Source organism: Chanodichthys erythropterus, chromosome 5 (genome assembly GCF_024489055.1).
Source record: "Chanodichthys erythropterus isolate Z2021 chromosome 5, ASM2448905v1, whole genome shotgun sequence".
NCBI classification, from domain to species: domain Eukaryota; kingdom Metazoa; phylum Chordata; class Actinopteri; order Cypriniformes; family Xenocyprididae; genus Chanodichthys; species Chanodichthys erythropterus.
The window spans coordinates 31,526,336-31,542,401 of NC_090225.1; the positions used below are offsets into that span (position 1 = coordinate 31,526,336).

The 16,066-nt window shown below is 34.8% G+C and overlaps 1 protein-coding gene across 1 annotated transcript in view; it reads right to left on the reverse strand.

Annotated features, from left to right (window-relative positions):
* The window catches only part of slit1a (slit homolog 1a (Drosophila)), a 96,897-nt gene that overhangs the window by 68,051 nt on the left and 12,780 nt on the right, over window positions 1-16,066 (reverse strand). The gene's annotated exons all lie outside the window — the stretch shown is intronic.

Consider the following 16,066-nt stretch of genomic DNA (forward strand, 5'->3'; position numbering starts at 1 on the left):
TTTCTGAGTTTATATCTCAGAATTGTGAGGTATAAACTCACAATTACCATTTTTACCATTTTCATTCCGTGGCAGAAAAGCTTCCATAAATAAGAGATCAATAATATTGGAGTGAAATCACCTCCAGTTCTATCACTTCTCCTGCATCCAGTGATGCAGCCCTAGATTAGCCAGTCTCAAAGCAAACCTACAGAGAGCTGCTCTCATTTCCAAACACACTTTATTTATTAACAGAAGCTTCATCTGCCTTTCAGTGTAGATGAGCGACAGAAACTCCAAAAACCACATTGCCACCGTGACTCCGCTTCTCTGCAAGTCACTTATCTTTGCAGAATCAATGATGTGTTGTGATTTCCATTATAGAGATGGGAAGAATACTTGAAGGGATATTTCACTCAAAAATGTAAATTCTGTCCTCAGTTACTCAACCTCACGCACTTCCAAACCCACAAGGCTTTCGTTCTTCTTCAGACTATGAATAAAGATATTTTTAATATTCTCTCATCATTTTTGTTCATTGAAAGTAAAGGCAAAGAACACTTTCAAACTTTAAAAAGTTCATAAAAGATCGTAAAATAAATTCAAATGAATTGAACGGTTTATTCAAAGTCCTCTGAGGAAACAATTGCTTTATATGATGAACCGATTTTAACTGGCTTCATGCAACTTTTGAGAGTTTATCAGCGTGCACTGAGGGCACATCATTCTGAAATCTAAAGAACATCATTCTGTCATCTAAAATGACAAACGACAAACCCTAGACTTCACCAGAATGCGAACGCCTGTGCAAGAACATGAACACACATCAAGTTCACTATTTAGAACGCAGCCAAAGTCGCATTTACAAGGCACCAGTTTGATACCGTGAGCACTTTTGAGGATTAAATAATTACTGAACTTGTTTGAGTTATACAGGTTAGTGACATGAAATTCAAAGATATCCATTTTTTATTTTTTTATTTTCCATGCTAGTGTAGTAACATTTATTTTTAGAAAAAAACTGCACATAGGAACAGTATAAATTGCCAGATAGCTTTTTGTGACTAAATGTGTGACTAAATTGTATCACTTTTTTTCTCAAACCTTCAACCTGTATTTTTGGATACATATTAATATATGCTTTTGCCTAATCATTAAGAACGTTGTGAAATGTTGATGTGTGAGAACATCAATTCATACGACAGAAATATGCTACATTTCCTGGAGAACTGTTCAAATTTGTAATATTTAGCAGATCTTAGTAGATCTATTTATTGTTCAGCAGTTTGTAAAATATAGTTACTTTACATTGAAGCCATTCTTACAAGCTGTGAATCTGTAATGATCTTAACAGCTTAACAACTCATTTGACCTTAACACTTTTAAAAATAACAGTTCAAACATTTGGCATAGTTCAAATATTCTTAAAATCATTCCAGACTATTGTTTAAATATTCTTTGCCTGAATGAATCTGACACAGAAATAAACACTGGCTGAAGGAATAAACATAATCCTTGTATTCATACAAGTATCTTTGATCTACAGTCATGTTTATTAACAAACACACAATTAAACTATTTGGGCAAACACGTGTCGTGTATGGTGTCCCTCAAGGTTCTGTCCCAGGACCGCTATTGTTTTTACTCTGAGAAATAGAACTGATGCACAAAATTAAACGAATGTGACAGACTAGATGAAGTGAACAGACTTCAGGATAATAAGCAAGTCCAAAGAGCAACAGAAAATGAACGTCTGTATGTCATAAAAGTCGTAAGCATTTATTTTGACCTGGTTTGTGCATTTAAGTAACATCTGTAGAACAGCTTCATTTCACACAGGGAGTAACTCAAAGTTGAGGAGCATATTTTCTGTACATAATGGAGTGGAGAATATAAAACCCCTCAACTGTAATACTTTGATGGCAGGATGTTCCTCTGCATCACACGTTTTTGTAACAAATCCAAAATGAACGGAGCAGCCGTTCACAGACCAGCATATTCTGCACAGATGTCACACTGTCAGAGTGGAGGAAGAGTTCGCGCAAAATAAATTAGACTCAAAGAACTAATATTTTGACGAGAACAAAACAAAAGCCATTTCTTGATCTCAAACAAGGCACAACTTTACCTGATTCCTCCTTGTGTTCCTTCTTTTGTCTGTTTTTCAAAGGCATTTTATCATTAAACTCTTCAATAATGTTATACAGTTTTGTTATAAAGTAATAATGAAGCCTGATAAAGAATGTTCCTGTATATATAAACTGGCTAAGGATTTGATTAGGGTCGGTGTTGGGTTTAGGTTTAGAGTTGAGAGTAGATATAGTATCTCTACACTGTAAAACTTTGCTGTAAATTTACAGCTAATTTCTAACAGTATTATACTGTATTTTCATAAAACAGTAACATTCTGTATATTTTACAGAATGTCTGTAAATATACAGTAGTTTTCTGTTTTCAGCCCGTTTCACTCGTAATACAGTATAATACTGTAGAAGCATTGCATTATGGGATTGATTTTTTCCCCCACGCTCATTTCAAATTTCTAGGCCAGGCATACATTTTAGCTTTTCTCCCAACGCTTTAAGTGTTTCACGTCGACTCTTCATGGTTTAATGTTATCATTAAACGATATTTGAGTCAATATAGTGTGCAGTTTTAAGCTTTCGAAGCGTCAGTTTGCCTGAGACGCGGGATGACCGGACGCCGCTGCTGAAGACGGAGATGTTATTTTCCGCCTGATTAATCAAAACGTTTGTGCCCGTGTCGAGAAGACGGAACGATTGTTCGGCTGAGAATACGGTAAGTCACTCTTTTCTGGAGCTTTTCGTTCGCGTTTTTACTTTGTCATGAATTGTTTGATCTTGAAATGTTAAACTTCTCATCAGCAAACAGTTAACGTTGCCCTGTTCTCAGCGCTTCACGCAGTAACACTGTTTCATCTTATAGACAAATCTAAGTTATTCTTACAACCGGATTTATTTTTCTCTCGTTTCAGTCTGAATCATCTGATGCAGCTCCATTGTTTACGTAAGTGTTGTGCTTATTTTCACGTATATCAGGTTTATGATAAAGAATTCAGTGAATAAACAATTTTATTTTGTCAATTATTTTAAGCATTATTTTAAGATGCTTCTTTTCTGAAGTGTAACAGGACACATTACTGAGATCATATGCTTAGCTGTGAGTTCTTGTGTTCACAAGAATGCTATGGTGAATGAATGCACAATATTCACTTCTCTCTCTCTTTGCTTTTCTGCTTTTAGGCTCTTTGACATACACCCTAAACATGGCTAAAGAACCAGAAAGGGGGGAAAATTGCCTTCTGTGAAATATGGTTTTGTTAATGTAAGTATTGCACCTAATTTCACATGTGATGTAATCAGGTTTATGGCAAAGAATGGACTACTTGCACTGAGGCTTGTAACACACTTACATTTTGAAATAATACAACTTGCCTATTTCTGCTTAGTGATCGATGCTGCAGTGTGTGTGAGACCTGATGAATAAGATCAAAACAAACCTTCATTTATTTTTATTAAATATGTTAATCCCTATTTTTCATTGACAATCATTTCACTGTATGTAATTCACTAAATTCTTAGTATTCAAATTCTTAATATTTAAAGTATATTTGTCAGTCCGCTGCCAGTGTGTTACTGTTTAAAGGGTTAGTTCACCCAAAAATAACATTTCTGTCATTTACTCACCCTCATGTCGTTCCACACCCATAAGACCTTTGCGCATCTTCAGAACACAAGATATTTGTGATGCGAGAGCTTTCTGTCACATATCACAGAGACATATGGATTACTTTAACAATTGGGTTTACTACCATTCTTGACCTTCAATGTGTAAGTTGTGCTGCTGCCTATGAAGGGAACAGAAAGCTCTCAGATTTCATAAAAAAATATCTCCATGTGTGTTCCAAAGATGAACAAAGGTGTGGAACGACACAAGGGCAAGTAATTAACAACAAACCGAAATTTAATTTTTGGGTAAACTAACCCTTAAAGATTAAATATTTAACATTGCTAAATGTCTTGAGGCAGGTACCATTTATTTAACTATTTTAAAAGACTGGGATAAGAGCACCAACACACACAAGCTTGTACTTATCGTTACTTTATTAAATTAATTAAAATGTAAATTCAACAGGTATAAAATATACGAAAAACAGTAAGAGAAAAACAGTTAATGAGAAGATGAGCACTGGACTGCAGCAGGTTAGTGGTGTAAATTGGTGAGCTGAATGCTTTTACCAGAAACTCCCGAGATGTAGTACGACATACAATGCGGAAGCTGTTGTGCATATAGTCCATTCAATGAATGAACGATTTCATTGAATACAATTATTAGCATTTTTTTTTGGCAACTTTTCTGAAGTGCTAATTGGATATTTTAACTTATGCAATCAAATACTTAGGCATTTGAAATGCTATGGTGCATATATTCACAATATTCATTACTGTTTTCTCTCTCTCCTTTTTTTCCCCCTCTTTTTCTTCTTTTATAGGTACTTTGACATCAACCATGAACACGGCCCAAGAAAAAGAGAAAGTGACTTCCAAGACTGGCAACACTGTGCAAAAAAGGAGCAGTACTGAAAAACTTGTAGGCTTACTATTTGTTTTTACTCCACATTTGGAAAAATGTTAAAAGTAAATAATATTGCTGTATTGTTCATTGATAACTGTTGATTGCATTTAAAATGTTGACCTTTCAACGTTGCAATTTTTTTCTTTTTAAAAATAAACGTTTTAAAACTCAGAGTATGTTGCTTTCCATTTCCTTTGCCATAAGATAACAAAAGTATATTTTTAATGATTTAATGACATATATAAGTACAGTATGAAAAGCTGTATACATGCAGTTAATAGCTGTAGATAAACAGTATAATACTGTAAAAGTACATAATATTACAGCAGGATACTGTATTTGGTAATTACAGTACTATACTGTAAATGTTGTTTACAGAAGTAGTACTGTAAAAATACAGTAAGTGGCTGGCAACCCAGCTGCCAGTATTTTACTGTAAATTTACAGCGAAAAGTTTTACAGTGTACTATATTTTCCAGCACAATGATCATCACTCTCATTGAAAACAAACTATAAAGCTGCCTCCCCTTTACCTGATGCAACACAGGCTCAGATTAATGAGGCCTACGAACAATCAGTTTCAGATGGCAAAAAGATTGAATCCAATATTTGGCGATAAAATAGTTTTATAAGCTATTTTCTGAGGCTGGTCATTTTTGACCTGGAACATCACAAGTGTAACAAGGTGAAAAAAAGTCCCCCAAAAAGTACAAAAATGATCCCAAAAAATCTGGGATGTTGTTATATCCTGTGTGAGCAAAGTCAGTAAGTCTTAATCCAATGCAATAACATTAACTAACATTTTATATTGTTTATTTGAAAGAATTAAAAGAGCAGTTTCATGTCTATCCTTGTGTTGTTCAACTGGTTGAGATTGATATGGGATTCATAAAGTAATTAGCACTTTTTAGAGAGACTAATTAATACAGTAATCTAATTATGCTGCTGAAGATGTAATTAGTAGCTAGCAATTATTCATTTTTAGAGTAACTTACCCAACACTGATGGAGCGTTTCCCAAAAGCACTGTGATCTAGGTTGCATGCAGAAGTGTCTGTAAATTACCAAGAGCCGTGGAACACAATGGACCGTGCATCCTAAATCAATAAACACTTCTTTCAAAAGACACTTCTTAAATCACAATGAAACATTTTGATCAATGAAAAGCCTTTGTACATTATTTCAGAATGTGTTGGTAAAAAACACTAATTAAAACAATAGCTGATCTAATGGGGTTAGTGGAATAAGTTGACCATAGTTACTAGAATGTCTGTTAGTGGAGCATCAAAATAAAGTGTTTGCAGATATTAAGCAGACAGTCTATTAATACTCCAATGACTGATAGTTGACAAGTTACTTCTAGTCAGTAAATGTCTAAAGAGGAACACTGAAATAAAATGTCAATCAATTCCACCATTTTGCTCAGAGAATGTCAGAATAAAATATGCTTATATAAACTAAAGTAGTCCAGAGTAAATATATTTATATTCTACAATACATAAATATTGGCCAAGATTTTATATGAAGGCACATGACATGTATGTGTAAAATAGTGTCCTTCTGCTCTATTTAGGGTCCAGCTGACGTATGCATGAACTGTGTTGACATGCCTTTTCTGGACCAGCACAGCTTTTGTATATCCATATACAGACAATAAACTGAAGGCTGAGATCCGGCCGAGTCGAAACGGGAATTTATATGACATTTACAGCGACACTCTTAAAGGTCATCTGAACTAACATTGCACAGAGTTTTGCAATGACGTTTCTCAAACCAGATCACTCATTGTTTCTGGAAGCTGTAAGGTCTCGAGATGTTGAACCAAGGCCAAAACATGATTATAAAGGGCTCTGTTTCTGTTTAGTCTTGAGTGTTTGTGCTCCTTTGGTTGGAAACATAATGGATGCACACAGAACAGAATTACAATGATGGATTTCATAAAGTGATATATATTGATTACAAAGAAATTTTGTGCTTTCATAAATAAATCTGGTTTGTGGTGGTCTAACCGATCTTCTTCTAGTCTGACGCTCTTTGCTAGTCTTCATAATAAAGGCCTTGAAGGACGCAAGAGGGGGAAGAATGGGCTACTAAATGGCAGAGGAGTTTCAGGACATGCCAGGCCCCATTGTGCCATTCTTTATCACGCCTGACCCAAAATCAAACATGCAGGTCCCCGATCTCCTTGGTGACATTGCAAGGCCTATCACTTGGAGACCGAGAACAATGGCAGCCTGGGAAAGCCCATGGTGTGAGGAAAGGCCAGGCTCTTTCACTTAGACAAGAGGTGGCATTGCTCTGACTTAGAAACACAAGCAGAAGGGAAGGCTCTTACAGATCTAACCCTCTGAAAAAGCCCCTGGGTTCTCCTCTACACGTCTTCATTTCTTCAGATGCATCTGTATAGTATGCCGCTCAACAATTACTTCATAACCTTTTCTTGAAGAATAGCACTTGTGGTTTATGCTATGTCAGTTTTCTAACAGCACACTTTCTTTTTAAAAACATGAAAGCATATATATAAACTATATACAGAAGCAGTTGGCGTGAAATATGAAAAATTAACTTTCCCGCTAACAGGGAATGTTCTCAGAACATTGTCTACAGAAGTTATGAAGTTATCTGGCCTTTAATAATGTTCTCAAATCATTATTTATACATTGCTCGTGGAACTTTTTTCCTGAAATGTTTCAGCTTTTTTTTTTTAAATGTGACTACTTGTTCCGGAACGTTGAGAGAACATTCAAAAGTAACATTCCCATAATGTTTGCAAAATGGAATGTTCCCTTAACCTTTGTACAACCAAGAACGTTTTTAAAACATTTAATAAACTGGATGTTTTGAACATTCAGAAATAATGATTTAAGAACTTTTCACAAGATGAAAGTCTCTGGTGTCTCCAGAATGTGTCTGTGAAGTTTCAGCTCAAAATCCCCCACGGATCATTTATTATAGCTTGTCAAATTTGCCCCTATTTGGGTGTGAGCAAAAACACGCCGTTTTTGTGTGTGTCCCTTTAAATGCAAATGAGCTGCTGCTCCTAAGCAACTCTTTATTCTTCTAAAAATCTGGGCAATTTCAACACAAACTTCCGAAAGAACCAAACAAGACCAACAAAGTCAAGTGAGAACTATCCCTTAACAACTTATTGTTCCATTCACCATACATGTCATTGAAAAGCAATAGTCATTCCTTATTCATGAATATCCCTGGGTGCCTAAAACTGACCTCAACCCCATGGAATGATGGAGATTTGAATATGACAAATGAAGAGATCCTAATTGGATTGATGGAGGTGAATATTCGGTCTAGAAAATGTTGAAATATGTTGCCCTGAAGGCTATGGCCTATAGCGTAGTCTCATGACAAACACAAACAACAACTGCAACATCTCATGGAGTCCAGTCATCAAGTGTGCACTTGGACAAACAGAACTGTTGCAACACTGTATACGCACTAGATGTGCATTTCCGTTTTGGCTCGGGTGGATCTCAGCCTTGCTGATCCAGAAAAGGCTCAACACAGTTCATGCATATGTCAGCTGGACCTTAAATAGTGCAGAAGGAAACTATTGGCCAATATCTTATCTTGGCCAATGTTTATGTATTTGTTTGTCATGTTAATTGAATATTTACTCTGGACTACTTTAGTTGATTTGAGCATATTTTTTTCTGACATTCTCTGAACAAAATTGTGGAATTGATGGACATTTCGGGATAAACCTTTATTTTGATGGTCCACTTCAAACATTCTACTGACTAGAAGTAACTTTGCAACTACACTACCAGTAAAAAGTTTGGAAACATTACTATTTTTAATGTTTTTGAAAGAAGTCTCTTTTGCTCTAATTACTCCAGTCTTCAGTGTCACATGATCCTTCAGAAATCATTCTAATATGATGATTTGATGCTCAGTTATTATCAAAGTTGGAAACAGTTGTGATGCTTAATATTTTTTGGATACTCTTTTCTGGATTCATTGATGAATAAATAGCCAAAAAGAACAGCATTTATTCAAAATAGAAATATTTTCTAACAATATAAATCTTTACTATCACTTTTTATCAATTTCACACATCCTTGCTGAAAAAAAGGTATTAATTTTTTTCCACCCAAAAAAGAAAAAAAATACTGACCCCAAACTTTTGAACAGTTGTGTATATTGTTATAAAATATTTAATCTAAATAAATGCTGCTTTTTTTTTTTTTTTTACTTTTTAATCATCAAAGAATCCTGAAAAAAAGTAACACGCTGTAAAAAAAAATATTAAGCAGCACAACATTTGTAATAAATCATCACATCAGAATGATTTCTGAAGCATCATGTGACACTGAAGAAATGATGCTGAAAATTCAGCTTTGATCACAGGAATAAATTATATTTTAAAGTATATTATAATAGAAAACCATTGTTTTAAATTCTAATAATATTTCACAATATTACAATTTTTTTCTGTATTTTTGATCAAATAAATGCAGGTTTGATGAGCAGAAGAGACTTCTTTCGAAAACATTAAAAATAGTAATGTTTCCAAACTTTTGAATGGTAGTGTATAGTGTAACTTATTCAACTAACCTGAAGCCTAAACTAACAGTCTATTAATACTCTATTTATTTGCATTAAGATCTATACTATTCAAAGAGTTGCTAGAAGCTCAGAATCAGAGGATGTTGTGCAGTCATGATCTTTTGACAATTGATCCAATCAACCACAAAATGTATAACCAGAAATTTTCAACAAGCTTTTCAACACAAAAAGTAGTTTAATGCATGAAGGTGTAATAAACTTTATACATTATGTCCATTAGGTCCAAAATTTGGCTCAGTTAATGTAATAATATAATCAACAAAATTAGTGCAATGTAAATATTCAATTAAAACTAACAACAACCAATAAACAAGACCATTGTTTAAAACAACAAACAAAGTATTCAAAATGTGTGAATATACTTCTAAAATATCATGACTATTCCTCACTAATATAGTGAAACCTGTTCGACTTGTGAGCAGGACCTCACTAGTTGTACATTTGATGAATCATGTTTGGATCTAAATCTAGTGTTTTGCACAGGTTTCTGTGAGGGTTATGTTTAGGACATAATCTGTGTAAGTCTATGAGATGTCTTCACTAATATAGTGAAACAAACATGTGTGGTTTGAGGAAGAGAGGAGTTGGGAAAGACATCCAGTTTACACTTCATTTCAATGGGAATATGCCTTCCACAAAGAACAGGTTGATGCATAAAAAGCAGAAAAAAGCATTCAAAGACAATATGCTCCTTGGCCGTTCCCATCTCAGTGACGATGCTTATATGTTCAGAGACACTCTTGGCTCATTTGAGATGCCAAACAACACGCCTTGAATGTAGACGAGAGTCACGGCCAAAAAAAGCTGTCAAGTCAGTCAATTCTTGCTTCTAGTCAATCTACAAAAGCAAATGCAAATATTGCATTCATGTTCTGGGTTCCTGAGAGAGTGAACGCATGTAAAACATTTCATTCAAGCTTCATGCATTCTTTTTTATTAACACTTGAATGTGTGTAAGTTTCATAAGAAACAAACAACAACAACAAAAAGCTGAGGAAATCGTGATTTGTCCGGATGGGATTCAGAACGATGATCACAGATGGAGTAGATCGAGTCCATCAAAGCTTCACAGTCGTTTCCTCTTCATGGGTTCAACAAAAAAGCCGGAAGCATTGTGTCATAAACGACAGGAAATCTTGTCAGTGGTGGGGAAAGAGTTAATGGAGTTGTTAACAAACCCTTCTACACCATTCCCACTCCTGCTCGAGACCTCACCATGGATAAACCGCATACACACGCTTTCTGCGATCGGCGCAGATCTACATACTAATGCGTAAAACAGAGACGTGTTTTGTGCCGCTCGGAAGGAATGATTTTTATAATTGGAAGCCTGCCATAATTTCATCCAAGGCACTAAAGAGATTTCTCCCATCATGCCTCAGCCAAGAAGGCAGACTCAATCGTCTCTCAAGTATCTTTTACCTTTAGAGGTTTCTGAAAGCCCGTGGAAACTTTCCCCTGGACTCGTTCCAGCTCTGTATGAACAGGCCTGAGTGTGAATAGCACACAATCTAACCTCCGCGTACTCTTTACCATCTCCGAGCTTCAGGGGATGTGAGCGCTTCAGCAGCTTATATCACAATATTTGTCTGTTTGGGAGAATAGCATTCGTTCTTCAGTTGCTGCCATACATTGAAAGCGGTGCATTGAGTCAAAGCCACTGCTTTCCTGTCTAACTGGGCCAAGAACAAGGGCACAGTTATTCCCGCAGCCGGGGAAAGCTGTGTGCGTCTCTGCAGGGTTCACCTGTAGTCGCTGCCAGCCTCCCACATGCTCCTGCTCACAAAGACAGTAATATGAATGCTTTCACCACTGAAAACTACACTGGAGTGATCAGGCGTGAAAAGACGCCATTACGCTGACTTCAAAACGACGTCACAAACACACCAAAAAAGGCCTTGTTTTTCGTCTTACCGTGTCGTTTTCTGTGGTCTGACTGCTTTGAGGGAAACTTGCATCACACTGTACAAGCTGACTTTTGTCTAGTGTTGAACAAACTCAGAGTTTCAAAACCAGCTGTCTCACAACGCTTGAAACTACATGCTGGGTTAAAAACAACCCAAGTTGGGTTGACAATGGACAAACCCAGCGATTGGGTTAAATGTTTGAGCAATGTGCTGGGTAGTTTTATTGAACTCAACTATTTAAAAACAAAAAAATACTACTTAAATATAATACCTGCTTAAATAAAATACTACTTAAAATGAACCCAAAGTATGTTGGAAATTAACATTTAATAATAAGTTTAATGAATAACAATTAAACAATAAACATTTATTAAATTACTTATTAATAAATGTTCACCTTTTGATTATTATTATTGTTGCCTGTAGTAATTTATGTCTGATTTTTAATTTCCAACCTATTTTTGTTTCATTTTACGACAGACATATCCTCCTGGGAGCCAGGAATAGACTTTTGTCCTCTGTAGTGGACATTATATTTTAGTGATTTTCTACAGTTTTAAGTCTGGATGTCCTGTAAAGAGCATTCAGGGCTTTGCAGAGATACCAAATGTTTGGAGATTTCACCATGATCACTCCCTCTCCTTAATTTAATGATCAAATTTATGGAGATCACCCTTATGGAGATATGATAATATTTTGTTATTATCATTTACATCTGAATAATTTTCAAGTTGTTTGTCATAAATCAACATCTCAGGAAAATGTTATGGGGTTTCAAATAAAAATATGACTTTCTGTTTCAAAAGAGAACATTGATTTTACACATGCCGACTGTAGAGGACAACAGGACTGAAATCATGTTTATCAGGCATTTTAGAGAATAGCAAAATAAATTATGTATCAATATTCCTATTAAATATTAGATATTATTGTGAAAATGTTGCCAATTATTACTCCCATTATTACACTTCTTTTTTTCATCACATGTTGCTCCAAGAACACATGAATATGCAAATTAGATACAGTGTATAGATACATTGTATTGAATGAGAAAACCCATGTATGACTATTTTACCCACATATTTAATTCAATTATATCTGTCATAACATAGTTGAGCATCATCTTTATACAAAGTTTGGTTAAAAACAGTCCTGAAGCCTAAAATTGATTGGTGATTAAAAAAAATCCCATTGTTTTTGCCTATACATGTCATTTCATGTCATTTTATTTTTGAAACAATTTAGTCCTGGTGTCCACTACAGAGGACATAGCATAACATGTGAATAAAATATAATTTTCAAAAATGTTATTTTTTCATTTGTTTCTACTGCTCTAAACAATATAATGACGTGAAAAAATACTAAATTCAAAAAACTTTCTTTTTTTTCTGGGTCCCAGGAGGATATTGTAATTTTTAAACAATAGTTGGGTTAAATAAAACTGCCCAGTACGCTGGTCAAACATTTAACCCAACCGCTGGGTTTGTCCATTTTCAACCCAACTTGGGTTGTTTATAACCCAACATTTTATACATTGATTTTATACATTATACATTGACTAACAAACAGAGAGTTATCTGATTTATTTGACTGAAACAACAGTAAACTTGATGTTATTTGGTCATAAAAACAGATTTAGCTACAACAAAACATGGGAGTACAGTGAAAGCGGGCCGGAGACAGAGCAATGAGGAAATTAGGAGGAGATTCTATCCAAAATTACACAATAATTTGCTCCGACTTCAGAAACAATATGTGCATTAGTGCCCATCCACTTTTTTTGGTTCTGTATGTTTTCCATTCATTTTTCCCATAGGGATTTTTAAAAAGCCATGAATCAAGCCAACCAGCTACGAGAAGAATCACAACATTGCAAACTTTGATTTAGAGCAAAAGTATTTGAAAATCAAGAAAATCAAATCAAAGATCCAAGACTGATAACAGCTTTAGTGAGGGAACTCTCTTATCATTTTCATCTGTTCTAGATTTACTTGCAATGCTTTGGAAAAACGTCTGTCCCGCCATACTTCTGAACTCCATCTTGAGTTTCTTCCCAATATTCCTCATTTAAATAATGCATACGCAAAATAAAGGGGCGGGGCCTGGTTGAGTTAGTTAGTAGTGTGTTGAAACTTGCGATTATGGTATGTTACATTTCCCCTGACCAATCACAACACACTGCTCCAGCCAACCAATCAGAGCACATTGTGCTTTTCAGAAGAACAGGAACTAAACAGAGTGTTACTGACAGACTGGGAAGAGAGGAGCTGCAACAATGGAGAATATGAGGAAAATAATCAACATTCAAGCAGGAAAACCTGTTCTAGTAGAGACAAAAACAACATCAAGACTTTAGGCATAATAGGTCCTCTTTAAAAACACAAATGTTTTGAAAAGGCAGCTGAAATAAAATATCTGTCTAACTGAATTCATTTAATGAGTAGTTTATATAGATTCACAAAGAGCTTTAAAGCTTTTATTTATATATTTTAGTTTGATTTTAATTCAAAACTTCAAAATAATATAATATTAATATTAATTCAAAACAATCCAGTTGTCGGGTTTGTAGGAAATGGAGCCGTCCTCTTTTTTCCCTGTGTCTCGCTGAATAAAGATGTCTGTACTGCCAACAATCCTCAACCGCTTACTTTTTTTCCCCCAGAAAACGGTGTAATGACTTCTGCATGTCATATCAATCCATCATTTGTGGAAGTATGTGTTTAACAGGGCAGGTTATTATGAGAAAGAGCCGGTTGTGCAGAACGGGCCCAGAGGGCGGCTGTGTCTCCTTCTCTGAAACACTGAAACGTCACTCCTGCTGACGGCTCTTCATTGTGAATATTTCACACAGCCTCTCCTGCCTATGAATAATGGATGACAGCGAAATATAGAATCGCTTGTACATACATGGAGAATTCTGTCTGTGTTTGTCCTCTTTTCATCTCTCTCTCTCTCCCTGTTGTTCATTTCCACGTCCCACTCGTTCTGAATATTTCAGCATGTTTTTAAAAATGTCTCTCTGGCTTCCCTCAGATGGGTTTGTGGAGTCTCGGTTGCGTAAATCATTAAAAAACAGCAACAACATAAAGATCCACCTTGAACGGCTGGAAACAGGAACAAAGCGTGATGATCAGACTGCTGAAAATGAAGATCTTCCAGAAACTATTAAAATATCCATGCAAACTCGCTCTCATAAACAGTGCTGTCACTATACAGCAAATCGACACCGATCTATGAACGCTATTAGAGCAACTTGATTCTCTTTGGAAATTTCAAACCGATGTCTATAATAAGGCAACTTAAAAGGATAATTTATACTAAACCTACAAGTTGGCATGAATGGCTTGAAATCTGCTAATTCAGATGAAGTCTAACAACATATATTAAGATGTCTTCTATGCATATTGTTCCCTTTACATGGTTTTAAACTTCATCTCATGTTTTCTATAAGTGCACACAGAAAGCAAAATGCTTATCGGCGTGAAGACAAAAACAGCTTAAAAAGTCACACATAAACCTCAACATTTGGTACATGAAACATGTCAAGAATCAACTAACTGCTCATTATAAAAGGTGGAATAAAATTTTGATATGAGGAATTAAATTTTCCTTGATGTTTTAACATATTTGTTGTTTTATGAAGACATAATTTAAGTCTCATGCTCTGATTGGATTGTCTTTAATCATCTTTGTCACACGTCTCACTATTTGTCGTACTGATTAATGTAAAATATATAAACTATCGTTCAAATGTTTGGAGTCTGGGGTCAAAATATTGCCACTTTTATTCATCAAGGACACATTAAATTGATCAAAAGTTACAGTAAAGACATTTATAATGTTACAAAATATTCTATTTCAATCTTTCTATTTATCAAAGAATCCTGAAAAATAAAATGTGACAGTTTCCACAGAAATCTCAAGCAGCAACTGTTTTCAACATTGATAATAATCAGAAATGTTTCTTGAGCATCAAATCATCATATCAGAATGATTTCTGAAGGATCATGTGACACTGAAGACTGGAGTAATGATGCTGAAAATTCAGCTTTGATCACAGGAATAAATTACATAGAAATTCACATAGAAAACAACTGTCTTACATTGTAATAATATTTCACTATTTTTACTGTATATCAAAGATTTGATCAAATAAATGCAGCCTTGGGGAGCAGAAGAGACAAAAATGTTAACAAATGTTAACATCTTACTGACTTACTATACGACTTACTATGCTTGTTAGAACAACAAACAAATTGTAACATCAATAGTTAAACTGTATCAAAATACATTATTTTCTAAAAGTTAGAAATTAGAAATTCAGAAGTAAATCTTTATATATATATATATATGACCCTGGACCACAAAATCAGTCATACGTCGCATGGATAAATTTGTGGCATTTGCCAACAAATACATTGCATGGGTCAAAATGATCTTATGATGATTTTATTTTTTTATTCCAAAAATAATTAGGATTTTAAGCAAAAAACATGGTCCATGAAGATATTTAGTAAATTTCCTATCATAAATATAGCAAAACTTATTTTTGTATGTAAAAAGCATTGCTAAGGTCTTCATTTGGACAACTTTAAAGGTGATTTTCTCAATATTTAGATTTTTTTACACCCTCAGATTCCAGATTTTCAAACAGTTGTATCTCCAACAAATATTGTCCTATCCTAACAAACCAAACATCAATGGAAAGCTTATTTATTCAGCTTTGTGATGATGCATTTCAGATGATGCACCTTTATGACTGGTTTTGTGGTCCAGGGTCACATATTATAATTTCTTTTAGCATTGTTTAATTGACCATGATTTTCCACTTTTATAGTGTATAGATATTTCTGGATAGATCAGACATTAAATATCTTATTCTGATTATCTAAAGCCTTGGCTTAGACAAATATTAGTTACTAGAAAAAAAAAATGGAAAAAACATACAATCACTCCCCTTGATCAGCACATAAATTTGCACATGTATTCAGTGAATTA